This window comes from Hippopotamus amphibius, chromosome 3, assembly GCF_030028045.1.
Source record: "Hippopotamus amphibius kiboko isolate mHipAmp2 chromosome 3, mHipAmp2.hap2, whole genome shotgun sequence".
Lineage (NCBI taxonomy): Eukaryota > Metazoa > Chordata > Mammalia > Artiodactyla > Hippopotamidae > Hippopotamus > Hippopotamus amphibius.
Genome location: NC_080188.1, coordinates 87,074,999 through 87,102,012, shown reverse-complemented (window position 1 = coordinate 87,102,012; position 27,014 = coordinate 87,074,999). Strand labels below are relative to the sequence as shown.

Below are 27,014 nucleotides of genomic sequence, written 5' to 3'. Positions count from 1 at the left end.
CTTGTTTGATGTAGACAAGGACACATTCAGAAAAATGCACAGGAATGACATTAGACCAGTGATGACGTCAAGCCAGAGTTACTGAGTGACATTTCCTCGGTTATGTTGGGGACCTGAAGCTGCAGGCATCTTAGCAATGCAGTAGCAGTTCATTTAAATTTGTGCTTAAAATGGCTTTAGGGAAATCTATTTCAAAATCTACTGCTGTAATCAGTAGATTTCACTTTTAGTGAAAAGATCTCCATTGAGTCAAATTTTAGCTTTTTAAGAAGAGAGAATAATAATCTTTATCAACACACAACGTTCTATAATCATAAATGCTATGTGTGGCATATTTTAGCCTTCTGAACCCCCTGTGTGTTTATATATTTAAGATGGTAATTTTAACTATCTTACAATATGGTGTTGGAGTCTTTTTAGGTTGTCTTATATTTTGGGCATCAAATGCACATTTAAGGATAACTGCCTTAATGTTTCTTCACATTAAGTGAATTATACAGTGTTATATTTTTGTATTATTATGACTTCTTGGAATTAGGGGAGACAATTCTCTTCAGGTTTTTGAGTTTTGCTGCAGTTCATTTTCCGTAAAATATTTTTTTGTCAAAATTCCTTGGTTACAGTTTACAGAGGAATTAAAAGACAGACAGTGAATGGCAAGGGTTGAAGACTCAGTTGTCAATGTGAAAAAAAAAGAGTTTTCAGTTGTGGAATAATAAAACAGTCGGATACATAAGACTTGGAAGACATTGCTATTCGAGATATAAATTATCTAACTTGGAAAATCTGCCTGGTAATATAGGGTCATTAAACTAATTGAAATTTTACTTTGGAGATGACTGGAGGCTTTGAAAGAACTATGTTTACGTCAGGAGAGGAAAGTAGTGTGTTATTCTTTAAAATCAAAACAATGAAAATCTGCATGTTCTACTCAGTAGCTAGCAAATGTCCATAAATCATGGTTTAGAATACTGGAATTTGGAATAAATGTCCCATGTTTGTATAAAGGCTTAAAGACTGATCAGCAGCTTTGTCCTTTTTTATTAATGTTCTATATTTTTAGTTACACCCAGTAGTTTGGTTTCCTTGTGCCTTTGGAGAATTCATTTTTTGTTATCTCTGTTACTGTTAGGCTTTTTTCTAAGGGGAGGGTTTTAAGAAAGTAAGCAATTTAAAAGAGCAACAAGTAGTTAAAATCTAAAATGCTTTACTTTCTCCACTCGCCTCTGCCCTTGCTAGATGGGATTAGAGGGTTGATGCTCATATTTTGGTAGGTTTTTGTCATGTGTAAATGTGAAAGTGAGTCTTTCAAATACCTTGTGAAGATAATAAAAATAAGTTACTCTAATCAACTAGCAGGGACAGACCTTTCCTTATTGTGACATCTGAAGAGAGAATGATTTAAGGGTTAAATGGTGTTGTGGGTTAAATGGTGTTGTGTTTTTCAAACTAAACTTGTAAGGCTTGTCAAGGCTTTTCAGTGAAGAGCAATAAGGAAACCTCCAGAAGAAAGAATAGGAAAAGAGTGAACTCATTTTTGAACATATATTATGCAGAAAACATACTGTAAGGCAACTGATATTATCTGCATTTACAGACAAATTATCTGGGGCACAGAGATGTTACATAAATTAGTCACGACCACAGAGTTGAGCCAATGTTTGAGGAGCTTCAAAATCAAACACATCTCAACTGTTTAGGATTTATAAGATGTCAAGTACTGTGCTAGTCTTTGGAAATGCAAAGATAAAGGGGACATGGAAATGCTTTGTAGCAATTCCTTCTGGTGGTGAGTCATTATTCTTTAATTCTGAAGTTCTAGTTTTGTTTGTTTATTATAGAATAGTATTGGAGATGGAACTTATAGGCTGTGTAAAGATTCTATCCCAGTTAGAGGGAATGGAAGCTGGAAAGCTTTTGAATACTAGACCAATGATTTTGTACTGCTTTAGTCTGCAGTGGGAAGCCATCAATGTTTTTGAGCAAAAGAATTATATTATTAGTTAGAATATTATTCAGCCATAAAAAGAATGAAATAATGCTATTTGCAGCTACATGGATGGGCTTAGAGATTATCGTTCTAAACGAAGCAAGTTATACAGAGAAAGACAAATACCGTATGATATCACTTATATGTGGAATCTAAAATATGACACGAACTTATCTACGAAACAGACTCACAGACATAGAGAAAAACTTGTGGCTGCCAAGGGTGGAGGGTGGCAGAGCGATGGATTGGAAGTTTGGGGTTAACAGATGAAAACTATTATATATAGGATGGATAAACAGCAAGGTCCTACTGTATAGCACAGGGAACTATATTCAACATCCTGTAATAAACCAGAATGGAAAAGAATATAAAATAGAATGAATAGTATAAAATAGATAACTGATGAGAACCTGCTGTATAGCACAGGGAACTCCACTTTGCTGTACAGTGGAAACTAACACAGCATTGTAAAACAACTATACCTCAATTTAAAAAAAAAGAATATATATATGTAAAACTGAGTCACTTTGCTCTACAGCAGAAATTAAACACATTGTAAATCAACTATATTTCAGTTTTATTTAAACAGATCTGTTAACTATAGTTTTAAATCATTTTTGTGGTGAATTTCATCTCTGGTAAAGTCCATTCTGCTCTATTTTGGTTGCATCCTACTTTTTTTTTTTTTTGAATTTATTTATTTTTAGCTGTGTTGGGTGTTCGTTGCTGTGTGCAGGCTTTCTCTAGTTGTGGAAAACGGACGCTACTCTTTGTTGCAGTGTGCAGGCTTCTCATTGCAGTGGCTTCTCTTATTGTGGAGCACGGGCTCTAGGTGCGCAAGCTTCAGTAGTTGTGGTTCGCGGGCTCTAGAGCACAGGCTCAGTAGTTGTGCTGCACGGGCTTAGTTGTTCCGCGGCATGTGGGATCTTCCCAGACCAGGGCTTGAACCCATGTTCCCTGCATTGGCAGGTGGATTCTTAACCACTGGGCCGCCAGGGAAGTCCCTGCATCCTAATTCTTCCAATAATTTCATGATGACTGGATCAGACTGCCCCTGCCATCACACCCTCCCCATCACACCCTCCCCAACAAATGGCAGTTACAGCTCTTCTCCTTTCTCTGATCTGAATCCCAGGTAACTGTCCATCTATCCCACCCATTTGCTCATTTCACAAATATTTAAGTGCTTTCCCCATATGGGGCCCAGTGCTGTGTCCTGGAGTATGGTGATGGTAAAGCAAACCTCATTCTGTGCCTAAAGGACTTATCTTCTTGTTGGGTCAGTGGGCAGCAAAGAACGGATCAGTCCAGTTGCATTTGCAGTCTGTGTTGTGAAAGACAAGTTCAGTACTTCCTGCTCCGAGAGCAGTCCTGTCCCAGCTTGGAGAGTGATGGACAGTCTCCGTGAGCAGAAGACATCTGCACTGAGATCTAAAGGGTGAATAGAAGGAACTGAATAAGAAGATTTGGGATGTGGATTGAGGGGTGGGGTGGGGCAGGGAATCCTCAAAGGGATGACCTCAGAGTAGGAAACAGCATAGTCCACTTATCCTGCTTTTGCTTCTTCTGAATTTCTTAGCACTTTAGGGTTTGTAACAAGCATTTTGATTTCACTAAATACAAATAGGAAGTAGGATATTGTTCTTTGCCTCAGTTCCTGATTGTACATTCCTAGAATTTCTATTTTTACCCCCACTGTGCCTCCAACAATGCTTGGCTTATAGTATTTGCTCAGCGGATACTTGATTATAATATGCCAGTAATTCCTGCAAGATTTGGAACGGAATCAAGAAGGAAACAAGAATTTTTATAAATCTACACAACGCATCCCTAATCCTGTTATAATTTTATTATTTACCTAAAATGATTAAGTTATGGTCACTTGAATGTGCCACTTAAAATTTGTCATAAGTAATTTTTAAATTAAAAGAGAGCTGTGTTAAAAATGAAACTATTTCTTTTATACCTAGAAGGATATGTAGAAGCTATATCATTGTCAGGTGATATTGAAGTGATTAACTCGAGATGTTTAAATAAATGGGCCACTCTTTTTTAGATTAGGTATTGTTTTTGACTGTTGAAAAGCATAATAGAGATATATTTGATCTATCAATTGAAGATATATTTCTTAATATATTTCTTAACTTATACTCTTATACGAGGACAGGGTGTTGTGCTTTGGTATTACACTGGCATTTTTTGCTTGGATAAAGTTTCAGCAGATGATGATATGCTGTTAATGATGAGAAAAAAATCAAAGTTTTATAATTTTAATAAAGATACTCTTATCCTAACAAATAATATGATAACACATATTTATATTTTAAGCATATTCTAAAGTTCTCACCAGAAATTCTATATTATGAAGAAGGGACTGATGTTATGACCTCATATTTAAAAAAGTTGTGGAGTGAAATCAGGAGAAATCCTGGTAGCCAAGACCCTCAGCAGTGTGAACCGTGACTCCCATTTTTGGAGGCTGCCTCAATTTTTCTTCTCTTAGTGACTTCTGTAAACCCTTCCTCCAGGGATGTGTGTAATTCTCTGAGATTGTTTGCTCAGCTATTAAATGGGAGACTAAATAGTAGATATTTCAGAGGTGTGTGTTGGGAAGAGTAGACAGAATAAGTAATTTGAAGTTTACTCTAGGATTTTTCCCTATATATTTTGTAATTTAAAATATTGTGGGGAAATGATTAGGAATAGATCTTTTCTCATTAAGTTTGTAAAGGACACGGGGAGACTTTTTATGTGCTTACTCACATCATTGTTTTGTTTTGTTTTTGTCCGTACAACCAAGTATTCATGTTTGTTTCTGTTTCTGTTCCAACTGTATATTTTCTTCTTCAGGAGCATCTATCATTCTTGGGTTGAATCTCCATCCTTCATGTTCTCTGTCTACTAACTTCTCCCACAGCTCAGGGGTAATGGTTCCTTAGGATTTCATTTCTCATTTTACAAACATGTAAAACTGTTTTAAAATTATTTCTTCATGTTTCTGTGCTAAGTCACTTTTGAGATACATTTTCTTCTGGTCTGTTAGGATGGTGTTACATTTTGCCTGGGTGGTAGTAACTTTTGTCATAGCTCCACATTTTTATTTCACCACTTAGTTTGATTGAATTAAGGGACATCTGGTAGACCTGGTTTTTGCTGGAGGTCAGTGTGTGACCACTCGAATGATGGTCACATTCCCTGTAAATAGAAGGAAGGTTATTAAGCATTAGATCCAGCCCACTTCCCAGGGAGCTGAGCTAGCCTTAATCTTTATTGCCTTCCATTCTGTTATTCTGATTCAAAGGAAGACATTGTTGACATTTGTAAAATTCCACCAGGTGCACTTACCAGATGCACTCTGCTTGGAACCCTCTAACATTCTGAAAAGATACATGCACCCCAATGTTCACTGCAGGACTATTTACAATAGCCCGAGACATGGAAGCTACATAAGTGTCCATAAACAGATGAATGGATAAATAAGATGTAGTGTATGTGTGTGTATATATATATATATATATATATACTGTATAAAATAGACTGTTATTCAGCCATAAAAAGAATGCCATTTGCAGCAACATGGATGGAACTAGAGATTATCATGTTAAGTGAATTCAGTCAGACAGAGGAAGCCAAATATCATGTGATATTACTTATATGTGGAATCTAAAAAAAAAAAAAAAAGATACAAATGTACTTATGGACGGCAGTTTTAACCCCTGACATCTGTCTTAATTCTTCTCGCACTCATCATTTTTGCTTCGTTTTCTGATAATTGCAATATCTACATGGTCATGCACATAAAAGTCCCTGGGCATTTCAAAAATAAGTTATCAAATAGAGAAATGTTTATTTTGTCTGACATATATCCAATGTTTTTGACCGAAAGGCAGCTGGAGGGAAGATGCATTATCTTCCTTCTCTTTTTTCAGGTGGATTGGCTATTTCAGTTTTTTGAGCTGAATCACAGGTAAACTACTGATTTATTTTTTTGTGTCAGCTACCTTGACTTTATCATATGTGTAAATTCTCCCCAGATTGCATGAGGTCTGTTTCACTAGTCATAGTTTTTGTTGTATTTGAGTCTTCATTACTCTCCAGGGTCTGTCTCAGAAACTAAAGTTGTTCTTATGTTTCAGGCTTCAAACTGGATAGTTAATAAATGTTTTAAATATTGAAATAAATACTGATATACAGTCTATGATCTATAATTTAACTTTTTTAATTCTTTGAAAATGGTCAACTTGTGGTATATATTTTTTCTTTCCATGTTTATTATAGTTAAGACAATTTATTAACTATATAATACACAGCTGTACATGTTTCCAGTTATACAATTGGACAGTTACATAATTATTATCACATTTTTTAACATCCTGTAATTTAATGTCTCATTTTAGAGCTAATCTGCAAGGGCTGTTAGGCTGTTGATTTTGATTTTAATATAGAATGGACTTCATCTGATATTTAGCCATGCCACACCCTCTTCAGTTTTATTAGTCTCCTGATCACTGCTTCTGCAAGTGACAATATATGCATATATAACAGTAAACACCTAATTTATTATATCATTGTAATCCATGAAGGAGCCTGGGATTTCAGCATTCTGACCAGGAATGACTTGTGATAGTTTCAGACAATTTAGTAAAAGTAAGAAAAGATTTTTGCAGCACTGGGACTTTAGTATTCATTGAATTACTTTGCGTATGTAATTTTGCTGTCTTTTGCCTCAACTTGACATTTTTCATTTTTTTTTAATCAAGTGACAAGACCTATGCATTGCATGTTTTCCACAAGTGTTTATTAAGAGCATAAGTCCAAAGAATGTGTTAGGCCCTTGGTAGAAAACAATGAACCCAACAGCCTCGGTGCATCCTCATGACCTTACAGCCTTTACTCTGGACTTGACACTACATTACATGCGTTCACAGATTGTTTTTTAATGTATTTATTTATTTATTTTTATTTATTGGCTGAATTGGATCTTTGTTGCTGTGCAGGCTTTCTCTAGTTGTGGCGAGAGGGGGCTGGTCTTCATTGCGGTGCACAGGCTTCTCGTTGCAGTGCCTCCTCTTGTTGCAAAGCACAGGCTCTAGGCATACAGGCTTCAGTAGCTGCAGAGCATGGGCTCATTAGTTGTGGCTCACGGACTCTAGAGCACAGGCTCAGTAGTTGTGGAGCATGGGCTAAGTTGCCCCGCAGCATGTGGGATCTTCCCAGACCAGGGCTCAAACCCATGTCCCCTGCACTGGCAGGAGGATTCGTAACCACTGTGCCACCAGGGAAGCCCGCATTCACAGTTTTTAGCAAGATGATACTCATCATTTATACACCAAATTATTCACTCATTGAATATTTTTCTTACATTGAACAACTTTTTTTTTTAAGATTTTTTGATATGGACCATTTTGAAAGTCTTTATTGAATTTGTTACCATATTGCTCCTGTTTTATGTTTTGTTTTTTTGGGCCCCGAGGCATGTGGGATCTTAGCTCCCCAGCCAGGGATCCACCCTACACCCCCTGCATTGGAAGGTGAAGTCTCAACCACTGCGTTGCCAGGGAAGTCCCATGAGCAGCTTTTCTCTTAATTAAATAGATCTTTAGAAGAAGCAGTAGGAAGTATCCATGGAAATGGAATGTAATTTATGTATATTTAATATTTATTAAAGTGAATTATCAATTGTTAATAAAGAACATGCCTTTTTAATGTACGGACCAAAATCGTACTGGTAACTGCTACTAGTAGAGTTATCACGCTTTCAGAAACAGTGATCCAGAGCAAGGGTTCTGAACTGGATCACGTGAAAGGAGGTTGACTGTCATGCTCCTTTTGGGACTGGGGTGAATAGGTGAGAGCTGTGGTCAAACTATTTTTCCTCAATCCATCCCTAGTGAGCTGATGAAAAGTAGTTGGATAAACCTAGGCTTGGCAGGGGGCAGTTGTAATAAATAGTAAGTTTGGTGTATTTTGTCAATATCATGATGCATTTAGTGTTATACATATGCTTTCTTTCAGTGTGAGTTTTTTTTTTTTCTTTTTTTTTATTTATTTTTATTTTTTTATTTTTTGGGGGGTACACCAGGTTCAATCATCTGTTTTTATACAAAAATGTTGTCATTCATAGCAATCCTAAAATGCATGTGTACTTAAATGCTTATTATGTGTATACAGCAGTTCTTGTGAAAGATGGAATCATCTGAAATTCTATATTCAGTCGCATTAATATGGAATGTTGAAAGGGAAAACATACTAAGGTATAGTTTGTGGCCTCAAGCAATCTCCAGTCTCGTTAAGGAAATAAAACTTAAACATATCCTTCAATGAAAGAACAGTGAAGGCCTCTAAGCTTAACTGCAGAATGTGTGAGCCTGACAGATGTGCCCCCAGTGCTCAGAGGGGACGAGGTCATCGTGTGTGATGGGTCCAGGGTTGGAGGCTGGTCCGACTCTGCTGCCAGCCCTTTGAAGCTCTACGTCAACAGCGTGTTCCAGTTGGAGCGCATCAAAGCGATGCCACCAGAAATGTCTGCTAATGTGTGCGCTAGAAAAAACAAATCCTTAGTCAGGTTTTGGGATTTGAAGATCTAGGTTTGTTTGCATTTCTTTCAGGCTATGGACTCATTGCTCTGTATTCCCAGAAATCCACACCCATGGCATGTTGTTTACATTTAGGTTTAGTGATGTGTGTGTGTGTGTGTGTACAAATAAATTTCAGTATATTATCATATTTATGACAAGCATGGGTAAAGGACAGCATCTGTGACTATTTTATTAAAGGGGTCCAGGTATAACCAGAGTGGGCAAAACTATTATTTTTCAGATAATTTTTAATATTTTTAACATTTAAATAGAGGTTTAGTGATCTTATGTGTGGTTTTTTAAAGAGGTATATTTTTGTAATCTTAAGTTAGTTTTTTTATTTATTCCTTAATTAGTTTTATTCCTTTAAATATACCATTTGATTATTGAGAACCAAAAAAGTGTAGATTTATCAGAAAAACTATTTGAGGAAAAAAAACTAGTTTCCAGAGTTATAGGACAGGCACAGGTGCATAAGTTAAAAGCCTGAAATTGATACATCCTTGGTGACACCTTTATCTTTATGTGGACAACACTGGATCAGGATTCCAGTGTTCATTTACAATAATACTGAAGTGTTAACTGCCTAGCCTATAACTTTTTAAAAATTACCTTTATTTAAGCTTGTGGCTAAAGTACTTAAGCAGTATATTCTCTTTAATAAATTTTCCTGGAGTCTGTCTTAACTCATTTTCACTTGAATTAAATATTTAAGTGCACTTTATATTAATCCATAAACAAAAACCTAAGTATATAGGTATTGAGCAAAAATGATTGGAAGTTTTAAAAGAGAGGACAGTCATAACAGATGAGTTCTCTTATGCATAGCCCATTAAAGTAGCCAATTTCTTCATTCACCTTTTAAAAATTAGTATACCCGCACCATTTATTACCTTCAACCAAAATTGTAAACCAAAAACTCAGAATGACACAGTAACTTTTTGGTTAGACTCACTGGATCCTTGTGATTGCTTGTTGTTTTCATGACTTCCAGCCTTTGCCAGGAAAATATTTTAAAATCTAATCCTTTTTAGGCCTGTTCCTTTATAAATTGCCAAGATTTGTTCCAGTCCCTTCCATTTGTCTCTTTTTTTAGTCTCATATTTGCAAGGAATTTCGTACACACTTCCCATCATAAGCTGATTAAAACTCCCGTGTTGGCATCTCCCTAAGAGACATTGCAGCTGCTACTACGGACTGAGCAGTTTATTGGAAGGAATACTGAGGATTATGACCTTTTCCGCCCCAAGTTGGTTTTCTTTGCACCGTACACTCGACACAGAAAAGCTCCTGCTTGTGAACCGTTATTCTGTTGACCTACAGGATTTTTCCTCCACATTGACTTTTAGTATTTTGAATCACACAGCATTCAGTGTTTTCTATGATCTTTTCCCTTTTATCGTTTCCTTTGTACAGTTTCTGTAAAGAAACTTTGCAACAATTTTATAAAGCATAGCTTTTGTTGCCATGTAACTATAGCAAGAGAGACTATACAAATAAATGGCATTAAAATTGGGTTAAACTTTGGAATACTGTGTGAAGGCAGATGGGTGAGAAAGTCATTTAGTTCCCCATAGGAAGTGGCTCTGTATTAAAAGGATTTCTTAATCTTCACGGTGTTTACATATCAGGGGCATAGGGACTCAGCATTCTTTTGAAGCACTCATTCCATGTTTCTTTTTTAAAAAAAATAAGTTCGTAATAAGCCTTGTGGAAACAACTTTGTAGTATCAATTTATTTATAGGTGAAGAGAATAAAAGCCATTTAAATATGGCAGGAATAACATCTTCTCGAAGATTATGGAGAAGTGATTTTCACAGAGACAGTGCACTGGAAAGGAAAGTTCTTAGAAGCAGAAGATGATTATGTGCTCATCTTTTCACTCAGGATTTAAGACAGAAGCATTTCTCTAAGTTCATGTCAGCCTCGTGGCTTTATAACACTATGACATTTGTCTGAAACGTTCTACACTTTCGACCTAATGAAATTTGTTTGGGTGAGAAAAATGGAGAAAGGAAAAAGAAAACCCTATCAAAATAAAGTGGGAAGGGAAAAAAAGACTTGTTAAAGTATAATAAATGGGTAGAAAGAAGTGAAGGGAAGAAGTAGGAGGCCTGAAATGGGGCAGTCAGTTAGTCATTTTTGTTTAGTAGCCTCTCCTGGTTTGGCTGTGTTTCCAGTGCTTTGGGGATCCTCTTAATGCATAGCAGGATTACAAAACTATAAAACTGTTAAGACAAAGTCTGACTATTGTATAATTACATTTAAGGCATATCATTGGGTAAATATGAATTTATTAATTCAACAGATACCTATTGTGCATCTCCTATGGACAATGTATTATTCTAGTTGCTGGCAATGCAGCAATAAACAGTACAGGGACCCACCTGTACTATTTGTAAGGGAGAGAAGGGCAGTGAAGCAAATGCATGTTACGTAAGATGATTTCAGAGTTGTAAGTACTAAGGAAAACCTGAAAGAGGTGTGATGAATAACCCTTAGTAGATAGCCTGAAAAAATGCTCCTAGTCATGACAGCTACACAATTGCTACCTTTCAGTTCCTCTGAAAAAAGGAGTGAGAGATCTTTGTGAAAGTAATTGAAATTTTATTGAAGTAGTAGCTGGAGAGCTTTTAAAGCTGTGCGTGTGACTTATATGGGGCAGTGCCTCTTCTGGTGATGGGGGAGGGAGCCTAGATTTAGAACATTTTAACAGCTGACCCTTTTGAGGACTATAGTAGTGGTTACTTTTTGCACGTGCATCTGTTTTTATTCCATACCCCTGGGTTTGTCTTTGGGATGTTGTCACCAATCTGATGTTGGCATTTCCTAGCTTACAGGAGCATACTCATCGGCAGTTTTATCCTTGCTCCTCATATTTTCAGTAGCTGCCTTTGGAGTTGTTCAGATAGTCTTAAAAAGAAAGGAATATATAAGCTATAAGTAAACGAAGAGACAAATACCATGTTTACTAGTAGAAGAATTTAATGCTACAGTTAGGTAAAGTATCCTCCAATAATTTTATAAATTTGGCATAATTTCAATGAAATTCTTGTAGAATTTCATGCAACTTGATTAGTTAATCTAAAAACTAACATAGAAAAGTAAAGGGCCATGAGTAAGTAGCCAGAGGATTAAAGATTTTTATAAAGACATAATAACTATACAGTGTTTTTGTACGAAAATAAACAAATAGTACAATGAAAAAGAACAAAAAGACCAGAAGTTGATTTATATACATATAGCAATTTGATTTGCAAGACAGAGAATGGAAAAATATTTAGAATATTGGCCATCTGTATGAGAAAATGAATGAAATTAAACGTGACTCATACCATACACAAAACCGTTTTTTAGGAAACATTCAGGGTTGAAATATAGAAGAATATCTTTTTGACATTATAAGGTGTAGTTTCTTAAATAAGACACAACAGGCTCACAGTGTGACTACTAAAATTAAACTTTTGTGTATATGTGTGACAAAAACCATACTAACGTTAAAAGCAATTAGAAACAGCTTTCCTTTTACTTGTGTTCACTTAAAAATTTACTCTAATAAAAGCAGACATGAATAGGCATATTTGGTGAAATATGTTTACATCCTAAGTTTATTCCTTAAGGAGGTATGGGATTGTCAGTATTCATTTTAATATAGAAGATTTGTTTCACTTGTAGATATGTCTGAGTAGCACACAAATACACTGTTACTTGAAGATGGGAAACTCTGTTGGGTCACAGAGCTGGAAAACTCAACCTTTATTAAGGAAGAGGAAGATTGCCATCTGAGCAAATTGTGTAGTCCAAACTGGAGTCAGTTGCAAAAACAACAGTATCCAATATGTATTGAGCACTTACCGTGTCCTAGGCCATGTTTTATTTTAAAATCATCTGTTGTATTAAATTGGCCACGTAATGTCATCAACAGAAGTTAACGTCAAAATGATGAGATTTTGAGGCTAACTGGCTGGCCAAATGGTGATTCCATTCATTGAAAATAGAAGAGTAAAGTAGAAGAGGATCTAGACCTTATAAATGAGCTTGGAGTCGCATATATTGATGTAAAGTGCTAGTGAGACACTTGGGAATGTGATTTTGTGACTTGGAAGAGGGTTCTGAGCTATAGCTATAGATTTAAGGATCATATGCTTGTGGAAGCTACTTACTTCAAGCCAAGAAGTAAGGTTGCCAAGGATTTAATAGTATAGAAAGAATACTGAGGACAAAATCTTGGAGAAGAAAGAACTCTAAGAGGAGGCAGTTCTATAGAATCTAAGATATCTAAAGTAGGAAAGGAGGTAGAAAGTGATGCCAGATAGCAGAATAAATGAAGCAGTTAAAGAGCAATTGGTAACTGTCATATCGTCCTATTGGTGGTTGGTAGAAAAATTTATAGGACTCAGTCTCTGAAAATGTATAAAAAAACAGTATGCTTCTAATTCTGGAGAGTTATTTTTACATATCCATTTTTTCCTTGGGTGTTTTTGTTCATCATAAAACATTATTAAATTGATCCTTTAACAGATGTGGTGACTCATCACTTACATTTTCAAATCTGGTGACAGATAATCCTTAAATAACGGTGTTTGCACAGGAATCATTTTGAGAACAATTTGTTTTTGCAGTGATAAAATTTTATTTGTCTTTAAAATGGCCTGTGAAAGAGCTGGTTTCCAGCTCAGCAATTAGGTTTACATTAGATAAAAATATTTCATCTGAACTTTTAAAATGCTTCTCTTCCTTTTTAGGGACAGATATGGCTGGGAGTTGCTTGATATTCATAGTATTTAATATACCACCTTTATTGTCACAAAATATTTATTCATGTAATTTCTTCGTGTGACATTTTGTCAACGAATCAAATGATTTTGTCTTTTTTGCTTGAATTTAACTTTCACATTTTTCTTTGAAACTTACATAGATTCCTAGCACTCCATCAATTCTTTTGTATTGGGGGCTTATGATTTTAATTTTAGGAACACTGTTTAATATAGAAAAAATATTAAAACTAGCTTTAATCACACGCTTGTGAATAGCGAGAGAGACATAGCACTTAAAATATGAACCTCCTGAGATTATAGTGAATATTTTTCAATTCTCTAAGCCTTCTCTAGATAACTTGCTACTTGTCTTAAGGTCAGAGCAGGGTGAGAGAGGTTTGATAGCTAAGTTCACTTGAATTGATAGGTACAGACACTTGGCCTTGGTCATGACCTCAGTGCAGTTGTTTCTGCCACCTTCCACCCTGGACCACCACCATCTCTTGAAGCAAAAAGAATCCTTAAGTGACTGTGGAAATTTATGATATGCTTTTAAAAGTCACTTAGTTCCAGAGGTAGAAGGGTCACTTAGCATTGTTGTTTAACACTTTGTGATTCAAGTAAGTAGCACCCCAGTGTGTAGCAGTGAGCCTGGACCCCACCCAGCTGCAGCAGCCTGGCTTCTGTGTTATGCCCTGAACTTAGTGGGCAGTCAATGAATATTTGTTGACCACAACATTTAGGCATAGCTCTGAAATCTAGTTCCACATAGAATATATTCTGTCTGTGATTTACTAAACATTTGAGCTTCATATGCATGCTAAGATATTTTATTCTTGACTAAAACATGAAATTTGGGGGTGAAGACGTATTTTAAAAATTATAATGTCACTGTTTTTTAGGACTTTTATTATATTGGACTTTTTATACTCTGCTGTTATGCTATACTTTTTATGGAGTGGGAGTAAATGAAAAATAAGGAGATCGCAGTAACTGCATTGTCTTCACCTCACTTACACTCTACAGTGACAAGTAGAAAATGATGGTGATTCCAGATCATTAAATGAGCCTGAATCCAATGCTGATTTAAATTGTACTCACTGTGCACTGTTTTTCCATAAATTTTCTGTACCATGCTCACTGAAGAAAGAACCTTCTTAGTGTACGTATGTCAAGAAAAAACTACTTTAGTTAATGTTATTGAGTAAAATATTCAGCTATCTATATGGAACGTAAATATATATAATACTGTTATATTTTTAAACTTTCTTTAGTCTCCTTTATGAAATAGAAAGTCTGGTGAAAGATTTTAATTATTTCATGGCAATTCTTTAGTAAGAAGCAAAAATTAACAACATGTGCAATCCTTGTTACTGCTTTTCAGTCTGACTGGATGAGCTTTGGGGTTGTTAAAACCAAAACTAGGTGAAAATTTCTAACGTTGTCTTAAAGATCTTCTGAAAATGAATCACTAGCAATTCAGTCACCAAAGAACTAAGATCGAATTACATCTTTTTCATGCTATCTGACCCCCTACATCAGGGATCCCCAATCCCCGAGGACCGATACTGGTCCATGGCCTGTTAGGAACCAAGCCACACAGCAGGATGGGAAGCTTTATTTGCTGCTCCCCATCACTTGAATTACCACCTGAACCATTCCCCCACATCCCTGTCGATGGAAAAATTGTCTTCCAAGAAATCGGTCCTTGGTGCCAACAAGATTGGGGACCACTGCCCTCATGGCTCAGGAGAACCACAGCCCATTTCAAAATACATGAACTCCTGTTACTCCCAACCCTAAGGGTATGGTTACAGCCGCCCCAGAAGGAGGCAGCCTTGGTATCAATCAATGCCTGCAGGTGGGAGCATCTTTGCTGGGCGGGGGGGGGGGGGGGGGGGGGGCACATTTGTTACCATTTTTTTATTCTCTGTGCTCATGTTGTGTTGATCCAGTTAGAAGTGTTCTCCTTGATAGAGCAGTGGTACTAGAGTCTCCCTAACAGTATTGCTGTAGGATAGTTCATGTGAGTGCCCAACAGTTACTTGTCCACTGTTAGTGCTCAAACACCGCCAACTGCTCTGTCCTTTGCACTTATAACCTATTACCGTAAATAATCCTTCTTCTTTAAGTATGGGAGTGCAATTAAACTGTTATATTCTTTTATGTTTACATTTATTTTACATATACATATTCTTTTTCAGATTCTTTTCCATTATAAATTATTACAAGATATTGAATATAGTTCCCTGTGCTATCCAGTAGGTCCTTGTTGTTTATCTGTTTTATACATAGTGGTGTGTATCTGCTAAACCCAAACTCCTAATTATCTCCACCCCCCCACCCCCCCCACCGCCTTTCCCCTCTGGTAACCATAGTGTGTTTTCTGTGTCTGTGAGTGTACTTCTGTTTTTGTATATATTTCTTGATAACAAATCTTTTAAATTTCTCCAGAAAAAATATTTGAAAAAATCACTGAAAAGTGACTGTAAACAATTCTTAGATTGTCCTAAATTACACATTTTAGATTCAGTTTTGCAGAATATATTTTAAACACTTTTATACAGTTGCACTGGAGGTCTGAAATATTGTCATTATTTACATCTAAAAACACACCTACTATGTGTGTGTGTATATGTATATGTGTGTATCTCTCTCTCTCTGTCTCTCTACATATATATGAATACACACACACATACACACACATTTACTCCAAAACTCAAGGTAGTCTTTCAGAATGATTTTCTTTTTTAAATTCCTGATTGCTAAATTGGTTACTCTTTTACACTTATGCTGTTTTACCATAATGGTACTGTGTTTGTTTTGCTTTCTGATGGACAACTTATTTTTGAGGACAGTGTTCTTAACCTTGATTTCATAGATAAGAGGGTAAATGGATAGTTTCTAGGGGCCAGATGAATACTCTGAAATTGTATGCTACTGTGTGAAAATTATGAGAGTCTATATTTAGATATATAATTTTCTGGCTTAAACATTCATACCTTTCATCAGATTCTCAAAACATTCTCAAGCCATTGGTTTAAAAGGATTTGAAAAAATAGCTCTCGTTATACTTGGTTCATAAATTTAACATCCTTGAGGAATCCTGAAGCCTAGTTTTATAATTGGTGCAATTATAAAGGAACAGAGGATTATAGGCATTATTTAGCAAATTATGTCAAGGTTTGTTTTTGTCTCAACAACTTCCTACATTATTATAGTCTGTCCAGACCAGCCCATATCGTGCTCTTTGCCATGATTGGTGCTACTGTATTATCCCACCATCCCATAATACTCACAGTCAGTTCTAAACATTACCTTCTACACTTCTCATCTGGCACAGACAAATTAAAGCATACGGCTAACTAAAAGATGATGTTTTGATCTTGGAATTGTGGTAAGAGAGGGCTTTCGTGAAGGGAAAAATCTCAAATTTGTCTGTGTTTCATATATATGTGTTTTTTTTTATTCCAAGAACTTTTATTGAGATACAGTTAACATGCAATAAACTGCATATATTTAGAGTGTACAATTTGGTATCCCAAATTGTGTGTTTTTAAAGTCTGAGCAAGAGAATGGGGCTTTTATTTTTTAAAACAGGTCCTTTTGGTTTCAGAAAGGGAAAAAGAGTTTCTTCCCTGAATGTGATGCTGAATATGGATGAAATCTTATAGCTGCTTGAAGTTTTCTTTTAGAGATCTCAGAGATATGGTGAAGTAATTCAAAATATGAATTTAGTATAACTTGATTCCAAATAAGCAGCTTCGATAGTGTGGCAACAGATTGCTGGAGCCTTTGCATATATTATGTGAGGGATTTTCATTGATTCTTCTTAGGCCAGAGATCTTCAGAAAGCAGCAAGAGGTCAGGAGTCTTTGCACCTGTCATCCTTTGTATCTACTGAATTTTCTTTGTAAATGTGTTTGCAGCTGAAACATGGGCTTTACTCCTGGGCAGCTCAGCCAGTCAACAAATATTTATAAGTGTCTATTATGGGTGAGGTGCTGTGTTAAGCTTAGGGGGGATACATTAGTAAAAAACAAACAATGAAAACAAAGCAAAACAGAAACCTAAGCAAAATCCATGATCTTTTGGAGTTTGTTAATGAAATTACGCACAGATGCTTTAAAAACTGAATAATCAAGTAAGTAAATGAATATACACATAAGACAGCATTCATTGTGAAGGGTAGGCAGTTTTTACTTTTAGTATAACTTCATTTTTCCATACTTTTTAACCCTAATGCTAAAGTACCTTTTAAATGATCTCTTATCTTCTCCAAATTAATATGGAATTTATCATTTGTTAAGGAGTACCAAATTCTGGAAGACTTAGAATTACTGTCAACCTTTTTGTTGCAAGCAATGGAATGGAGCCTGAATTCTTGGTAAAAGTGTCTCCTGCTTCCTTGGCAGTATTAGAAAGACCTCGAAAATAACCCATTAAAAAGTGGTTAAACAGAAGAAGTTGTTCGGGTTGTTATTTTTGTTGCTGTTGTTATTTTAACCTACCTTGAAATAAAGTACTGTGAAACTACTAGATATTACCAAGTTTATGAAAAGAAAAAGTTCTGCTCGGTGTTCTGAGTTGGCTACGAATGCTAACAGGAGAAGATGCACTTAAAAATTCATCACACAGATGTCCAGGGTGAAAGATTTCCTAGAACCATGTGATGTAGTGAAAAGAAGACGATTTAGACTCAAAAGATCTGGATTGAATGTTTTAACTCTGTCATTTGTCATTAGGGTAACCATGTGCCCAGATTGTCTGGGGACCCTTTGGTCTGTATCTGTGGTCCTGACACAATTAATAACATCGCCCTCTTTCAGGCTTAAATGTTGGTTTAGACAAGAAATTATATGGTCTACTTACTGTGACAACCAAACTCTATTTTTACAATAATAAAGTGTGCAAAATACATTGGCTCTTTCAGGTTGTTGAGGTAGCCGCAAGAAACTTGTATATAAGAAAACAATTTGTAATCTGAAAATCATTTATAAGAGCTAGAAAGAGGTGTATAAATATTCGTGTTTTCATTTGGGCAGCATGGCTGCGGTGCCTGTATAGAGTAGTTTTATTTTAGTCAATCATTGAGCAAATTGGTTTTACGTTTAGGTGGTTATATAATGCCCTAGTTTTCCAAAGTGTGTTATGTTGAAATCAAGGCATAGACCAGGACAATAAGGAATATTGAAACCTGGACTTTACTTGTGATGAGGATAAGGAGTAGATTCCATTTAATTAAAATTTCAACGGCTTTACTAAGCTAAGTGAGAAAAATGGAACCAATGATTGTATAATTTCGTCAACATTCAATTCAATTTTGAATGTTCTTCTGCATTGCTTCTTTATCATCTTCAAGAGGTACTTGCATGTCCTTCTATTAGCTTTGGGAAATTATAATAATTCTCTTCTTTTCCTAAGCCATTTGTGATCATCACAAATTGTAATGCTTATCCCTGTGAATTTGATCTTAAGTGAGCAATTCCTTAAAGAAAAAAATGTTCATGGGCTTCTACTGCTGAACTCTGTTTTATTTCAGGTGATTCATGTAATCTCTCTAAAATGGCTGTACCGTATCTTTTTAAATTTCTTCCTGAAAAGCTGGTAGAGGATTTGTGTTCATTTGAAGTAAAATAAAACCGAACCAGTTTTTAACAAGAGCAAGTGAGTTTCCAACAACTTAAGGGTCCCTTTTTCAGTAGGAAGAGGAAACTGATTCTGCCTAAATCTGTAAAGCCCTTAACTAAGCACTGTGTGGACCACAGCACCTTGGCAAGCAAGAGTCAGCTCACATTTGAAACTTTTAAAAATACAGTTTCTGGGACAAGATATCGGGTAATTGTGACTATTTCACAGGGTTGTTAAACATATTAAAGAAATAATGTATATGGAAACATCTGGTCTGTAACCTGCAGTTTTGAGTAGCTACTCAATAAATATTAGTTGAGTAAATAAGCAAGATCTGGGAAGAATGAAGCGTCAAGGGAATATATCCTACAAAATAATGCTCTTTCTTTTATTTTTTTCTATGCCAGCCAAGACCCTCTCCCTTATAGATTGGTACAAATGACCATGAAAAAAAGTTAATTTGACTGACTCAGATAACAATTATTATAAGCTTTATGTGTCTTTTCAATCATTCAAATTATTTTTACTTCCAAAATCTGAAACTGAAGATTCTGAACCCCCTAGATTAGGATTTGAGGTCACCAAAAGACTCAATTTTACTATCTCCATCTGCTGGCAGGGAGGAACTATCCCCAAGCATCTGGACTGGCATAGAAAAGAGGAGAAAGAACATTTAAAAGGTAAGCAAAACATATATTTTTATTTACTCTACATTTTTAAACTTTACTTAAACCCTCTTGACGTGATCTCACGTGATTAAAGTTTATACAGTGAACCCTATTGAAGAGAATTTTTTTAGGTGGGATGATATTCTTATCTGATTCTTTGACATGAGCAAGTGTAGACTTGATTGTTTTCCTTTCATAGTGGGAGTTTTTATGTCCTTGTACTTCTAAATTCCTATCCAGTTGTGCCAATGCTTCAGTACTGTTTTCATATTCCTAATAATTTTCAAACTGCAGCGTGCTTACTGAAATGTCTCTGTTCTCATTTCTGCATTCTCTGATGTGTTAAAGGTAATGTCCCCTGGCATATTATTTTGGCTGTTATGGTGTAGAGAGAGTAACAGGATGTTTCTCAAAGTACAATTGATTATTCTGGTGTTTCTTAGACTTTTCTCCATCCTTCATTGATACTTACTTTCTTTGACAGAATGTAAGAGTAAAAGATTCTTGTTAATTAATGAGTAAAAGTTTTAATACATATTTTATATCAGGTGCTTTTTTTTTTTTTTTTTGGTATTTTGCTTCCTCATCACAAATCTTCTGTTTGGGTTGACTCTTAACAGGATTACAACATTGCAGTAAAATTTTGAAGTATGATAACTGCTATAAAATAAATATTTTGACAGTTTGTGTGGTTGTGCAGGAATAGATCTCTGTACATTTAAATCACGTGTGTTAAATGATTAGTATAGTTGTTCTTAAGGCTTCTGTTATGCGTATCTTTCTTTAAAAAGCCCAGTGTCAGCTGAAGAATGTAATAGCCACATATCAAAATAATTAGCATTACTATAGTTGCAGTAATTAAATTAAGTACAATTTGTACTTTTTCTCCTGTTAGTTTTCTCCTGCTTCCCCTCACCCCCTGGGCATGTGTTTCCGTATCTTTGTTCCATTTCTTTGGACAGTGTTTCATAGGGAACTGGGTGCAGAGTTTTCAACATCAAAATTGGATTTCATGGGCAAGAATTTTCAAGGAAATGCTCTGTTCAGACAGGTCTGCGCACTTGCTGGGAGGTCACCAATACAGCTGGTCCATTTGCTGACTGGGGGATTACACTCACATAAACAGTGCAAATACCATACAGAAGGATTCTTAATCTTCTTGTGGCATCTGACAATGTCCAAGCTGACAGACATGTCCTCAGAGTCTTCCCTCAGATCATAAGATAGGGAGTAGGTATTCTTGAATAATGTTGAAGGGACCAGTGGTAAGGACTGTTAGAGAATCATTCTCTTTTCAGATGAAACTGCTGGTGGACTTTGTAAAGTTCCATTCAGTCCCTGCTTTGAATCTGTATTCAAAATTCAAAATATGTATTTTCGTAACTCTGTCCCATCCCTGTGTTTCAGCTCCTCTTTTTAGACCACTTGGCTCTAGATCTTTGGTTCAATTTTAAAACTATTGTCATAAAACTAGCTATTGCTGAAGAATTCTGCGAACGGTTATAGGGTTATAGTCAAGCCAGTTATTTGACATCTTCAATTCAGGTTTATGTTCACTTACTCTCTTATAATAGACCAACTAGATGATAAAACAATATAAGCTGAAATGAAATAGCTTGGCACGATTTGGTATTCTTCTGGTCATTATTAAAAATGTCTTTGAGAAATAAAATTTAAGTAATCTGTGTGCCCACCAAATTATGTTTTATTGATATTACTAATTTGACTTCCACTTCTTTTAAAAGCCGCACATTTATATTTTATACACATTTTAACATCACTTTAAGACTGAGGACAGTTGTTGAGGGTGGAATGTGGGGGGGGGTGATGTTTTGCAGCAGGGCAGAATGGTTAGAATATTCATGAGCGTGTTTGTTTAAATGTAGCCTCTGAAGGGCACTCGTGTCCAGTGTGACTGCTCTTCATTTATTCCTGCTATCTTGATGTGGATTACTACTGAAACCAAAGGTCCTGCTACAGATATAACTTATAAATCTCAAATATTGCTTATGGAAATGCAAACCCTTTGTCTATTATTGAAAGCATTTAATTAGTAACATTTAAAACATAAGATGGGAGGACATGATTTGTGTAGAAGTGACTGAATTTATTATTTTTCCTATCCTTGGATGTTATTCATAAGAAACTCATAGGCTCATTACCTATAAATTATGTGCATTCCTCTTTGAACATAAAATGATAAATATAAGTAGGAAGCAGTAAAGTCTCATCTTCAATATTGATGATTGCTGAATATATTGACTGAGATAAATAGATTCGTATTTTATTGTTTCTTAGAAATCATTTGTTTTGCCTAATGCAGAGTTTAACGTGAGAGAGTTTTAAACGTGTTTTAAAAACTCACTAAAGTCACATGAATGGCCGGATTTGCTTTTTTTTTTGAACGAGGAAGTTTGTACTGATTACTGATTCCTTATTATTTTTCTTGTTGCATTTTAAACTTCTTCCCATCAAAATGTCACTACTTTATCTAGACATTGTGTGCTCACAAAGAAATAAGTTGCTGCTTTCTACATTTGAAATTGCTGATAAATCCCATCTGAATGTTGTAAATTATACATCCAGCGCAGATACAATATATTAACAGATGCTGAGTCTCCAAACAGATGAGATTCTTTATTAAACATATATATCGTTTCTTAAATAAGCATGTGTATTTGTTTAGAGGTTAACATGAATTTGTGCTTAATCATATTAGCTGGTTTTTGTAATATATTTCAAGTAAATACATCTTGCTACTTAAAATATTTCAGAGCACCTGATATTTAATGCAAACTTTCTACTCAGAATAATAGTTTTAATTCAACGGGAGGGACAATTAAATTTGAAGAAATAAAATCAATAATGAATCTTTAAAGTGAATGTTGCTTTTGTAAAGTGAATTACCCCTCATTTATCTTTGTTCTCCATTCTGGTTTTAGCTTCCTTGTGGTATGTAAAGTAATACACAATTTAACACAGAATAAAATGTAATAGCATTGCCTAAGCATGTTTCATTGTAGTGGTATGTGTAATGTGTGTGTATACAATTATATTTCTTACTAACTGGTGTGCAGTAAAGGCTTTAAGGAGATTCTGTGTTTATATATTTGGCTGTTTATCCTGCAGCATAATAGGTAAGAAGATTCTTGCCAGTTTGTCTTCCTTAATTGAGTCTTCGTTGAAAATGTTATACCCCATTGTATAAAACACAAATAGATTATTTTCACCATTACCTTAAGGCTAAAATACCATGCTGTCAAATTGTTACCATTTCTAGATCTCCCGGGTCAATAGCAGAAGGATTTTATAGACCATACTTGCCCTGTCCTTTTTAAGATCAATTAAGAAATTTTCAGCAATGAAAAGGAAACAGTAATAACCACAGTAGTATAATGAAACAGGCCTGAACCACGGCCACTCCAAGCAGACCCAAACATGTTTAGTATATAATGATTTTGGTTGCATGTATGAAAAATTTAAACTCTCATTGGCTCAAATAGTAAAAGTGATTTATTTAGTCATGTAGCTGAGAAGCCCAGAGATGGGCTGAATTTATTGTGTGGTTTGAGCTGGGATCTGGCCCCATTTTGCTGTGCTACTGTGTGTCTGTCTACTTCTGTGCACCCACTTTCCCATCAGACTGGATGTGACAGCTTATTGGCTACAGCAGTTCTGGATCTTACTTCTGCACTCAACGTGGTCTAATCCCCAACCACTGAGGGAGAAACAAACAAACAAACAAAGGAAAGCATTGGATTAACTCTGATTGGCCCCTTAGAGCCATCCATGCAATGAGGGAAATGGATTTGATTTTCCTGGCATCCTTTGGGATAGGGTCAATCCAGGGCTGCTTCACAGTAGTGGGGGGGTGGGGGGGTGGGGAAGGGGAGCTGTTCTGGGAAGCTGCTTAATTATAAACTTTCCCTCTTTGTATGGAAAATTTGCTATGAACTTCTGAACATGGGCCCTCGTTTCTTACCATTGCTCATAGTTTGGTAAGACACCAATGGCTGAATTGTTTTACTTCTTATTAGAAACAAAAGAATTCAAACCTTTTTTTTTTTAAAGATAATGTCAGGTCAAAGAAATGGCATAATTTCTACAAGGTTAATCCTTTTCCTCCTTCTTCAGTCAACCTGTAGAAGGGAAATCAGAAATCCAAAATTTGCAATCACTGCTGAAGAATTACTGCTTCTGGCTTCATCATTTTGATCTTTGTGAAATTGGATTCCTTGTACATATTGAGCAATTTTGTGTTATCTTCCATAGCAATCTCCTGTTCACTAACATGAGAAAAAACGGATACCTGATAATAAATTTTCTTTCTCACTGTGTTTGAATTAGAATATGATGGACAAAGTTTCTCCTTCACATACATACTGATTTATACTTATCAAGATGGTTAGTTTATACAAGTATCATTTCATGTGAACTTTAAAACAGCCTCTGATTATAGCTAGTTTATAAAAAATAAACCCTAATATTGTGTCTTGCCTAAAATAGCAGAGTTTTATCATCAACCGATTCATAGTTCAGAATTAAAATAAAATAATGACAATAACTGTGGCATTCTCAGTGTGGTAAAATTACAAAACTTGTTTTAATTTAAAATGAATTAGTATGTTAAGAAAATGGCAGATCTCAGTAATGAGTAATCTAAAACCTGTCACCTTCAGCTGAAATATATGTGTAATTATAATAGATGAACTTCGAATAAAATATGAATTAAGGGACTTTGGGGAGGAATATAGATTGTAAAAGCTTCTTATTCTTAAATGTATAGTCTCTGGAAACTTGGGAATGTGGGATGAAATGTTGAAATAATATGTGAAACTGTTTTTTTGCCATGTTCTAGGAAATCAAGTTTCTTTACATTAACAGTATATACTAAGGCGGTGTCATGTGCCAGGCACAAAGCTGGTTATAGACTTCAAAATCAGCTTTGCCTGGAAGATTTCCTACCTCACTACAAGTTCAGAGTGTGTCAGAAAAGGAAGAAAGGTCAGCCCACATGGGATGATTAAAATATACCATCCTACTTAGAGAACAGACTTGTGGTTGCCAAGGGGGAGAGGCTGGGGAAGGGAAGGATCGGGAGGTTGGGGTTAGCAGATGCAAGCTATTATATATAGAATGGATAAACAACAAGGTCCTAGTGCGTATCACAGGGAACTATATTCAATATCCTGTGATAAGCCATGATGGAAAAGAATATGAAAACAAATGTGTATATATACATCTTTTTATACTATACTATATTATATTATATTATATTATATTATATTATATTATATTATATTATATTATATATATAACTGAATCACTTTGCTGTAGAGTAGAATTTTTTTCTATTGTATGAATTCATTTATTTGAAATGTCCTGGATAGGCAAATCCATAGAGATAGAAAGTAGATCAGTGGTTGCCTGGATCTGGGGGAAGAGGTGGATGGGAATGCAGAATAACTGCTGGTAGGTTTGGAGGTTCTTTTTGGGGTGATGAGGATGTTCTGAACTTAGCTTGTGGTGATATTTGCACAGCCCTGTGAATATACTATAAACCATTGAATTACATACTTTCCATAGGTGAATTTTATCTAAATAGAGGCATGTAAAAGAGAGAATACAGGTGACAGTCCATAGATTGCCAATACTTTTTTTGTCAGTCAAACTGAGGATATGGTCCATGTTGATTTTTACATCAAGTGTTTTATGAGTTTTTTTATTGTACAGTAGTAGAGCCCCGTTTATAAATGAGAGCTATGCACTTTGCATTTGAATAGCTCACTATATTTTCTTCCAACCTCTTACTGTGTGTGATTTTGTATATGATTTTCACAGTCATAAAACTTTTAAGCTTAGTTGCTACGTTACATCAATTTTATGTGTAATCAATAACAATTAATCATTAGTTAATTTTTAAAGTGACACAGTTTGTCAGAAGTGAGTGTTTTGTTTGTTTTTGTCTGTGGTTGTGATACTAAAGAAGAAAAGGAAGAATTTTAGAATGTCAAGTCTGCGGCATTATAGCATCAAACCAAGTAATGCAGATAGTAACTTTCAAATGTCAGATACCTTAGCAAACAGAAAGAACTCTTTTGGAATCTGAAGGTAGTGGGATGGGAGGTGGATGGGCAGAGGGGAAGGTTGGCCGATCACACCTGTGCCAGGTCTTTGACCTAAGTTGCTGATAAGTAGGAATTATGGAGTACAGGAGAAGTGAACACAACCCTCTGAATCGATTACGCTTGAAAAACATGTAAAGTAAAAAAAATGCAGCCCTAAAGGACTGTACAGGGGAATTAAGGATTATATTCCATGAAAAGTAATATCTGAAGTAGGTTTTGGTAATTGAATATATATGTACTAGAATGCCTAGTCTAGGAATGATATTCAATTACCATCCTAGAAGTTGTCACATTAAGAGGGCAAGGCTTGGTCTTGTTCCGATGTCCCAAGCCCTTGGTACAGTGCCTGAAACATAATAGGTTCTCAATATATGATTTTTGACTATTCATTCCCTTGAGGAATAAAATGATTATCTTCTGGAATAAATTCAAGAACTTCAGTTGGGTATACTTTAAATAATTGCCTTTGTCTTTATGGCTTACTCAATATAGCAATCTCTTATTTTTCCTCAGTGAACATTTATTCTTGCCATTTGTAAACAGTTTGCTGTGGGCAACACTAACTTTTTTGATTGTCTTTGTTTTATTTTGCTATTGTTTTAAAGTATGGGAAATGGTAGGTTGAGCCAATGAGAAAACGAAAACTAGAGTTCGAATTTTGTCTCTAGCATATCATTGTATTTTTGTATTAATAGTCAGAATTTAAAATATTAAGCATGAAAATGGGGTACTTCTATATAGTTTGGAATTCATGGAGAGAGATTTGTTTGCACTGTGCAATTCAAGTATACATTCTCTCTACAGAATCAAGTAAGAGTAGCTGAGATTACTCTGGATTTTCTAGGCAAAAAGGTGCCAACTTATGGAGCCAGTGACACTAGCAACAAAATACATATACATATGTATATATGTATATATGTCATGTGATTTTAACTGACTTTTGTTAAAAGTGAAATTTGTTGAGTTAATGAGATTGAAAATGAAAATAGCCGTATAAAAAACTAGCAAGATTAAGTTAAAGAAGGATTATCACAGGGAAAAAGAAAAAAATAATGAGCAGAACAAAGCACAAATAAGATTAGACAGTATGTGTATGTAACAAGGAAATGTTTGGAAATAGATACAACTGACTATTACAGAAATATCTTTTCTAATCCAACTTGAAGATAACATATATTTGGAAGTAAACACATCAAAAATCTCATAAGACATCTGTGAAATCTACCAGGTTGTAGGGGAATCATCCCTACGGCCTTGCCTA

The 27,014-nt window shown here is 35.4% G+C and overlaps 1 protein-coding gene across 3 annotated transcripts in view; it reads left to right on the top strand.

Moving 5' to 3' along the window:
- PDGFC (platelet derived growth factor C) overlaps positions 1-27,014 on the top strand; it is a 210,629-nt gene that overhangs the window by 87,446 nt on the left and 96,169 nt on the right. Inside the window, exon 1 of one of the 3 annotated variants that reach the window (XM_057728880.1) lies at positions 19,582-19,637. The exons of the other annotated variants lie outside the window; for them this stretch is intronic. The gene's annotated coding sequence lies outside the window, so the exon portion shown is untranslated. Of the gene's footprint in view, positions 1-19,581; positions 19,638-27,014 lie in introns of those variants that run through there. 3 annotated transcript variants of the gene reach the window in all.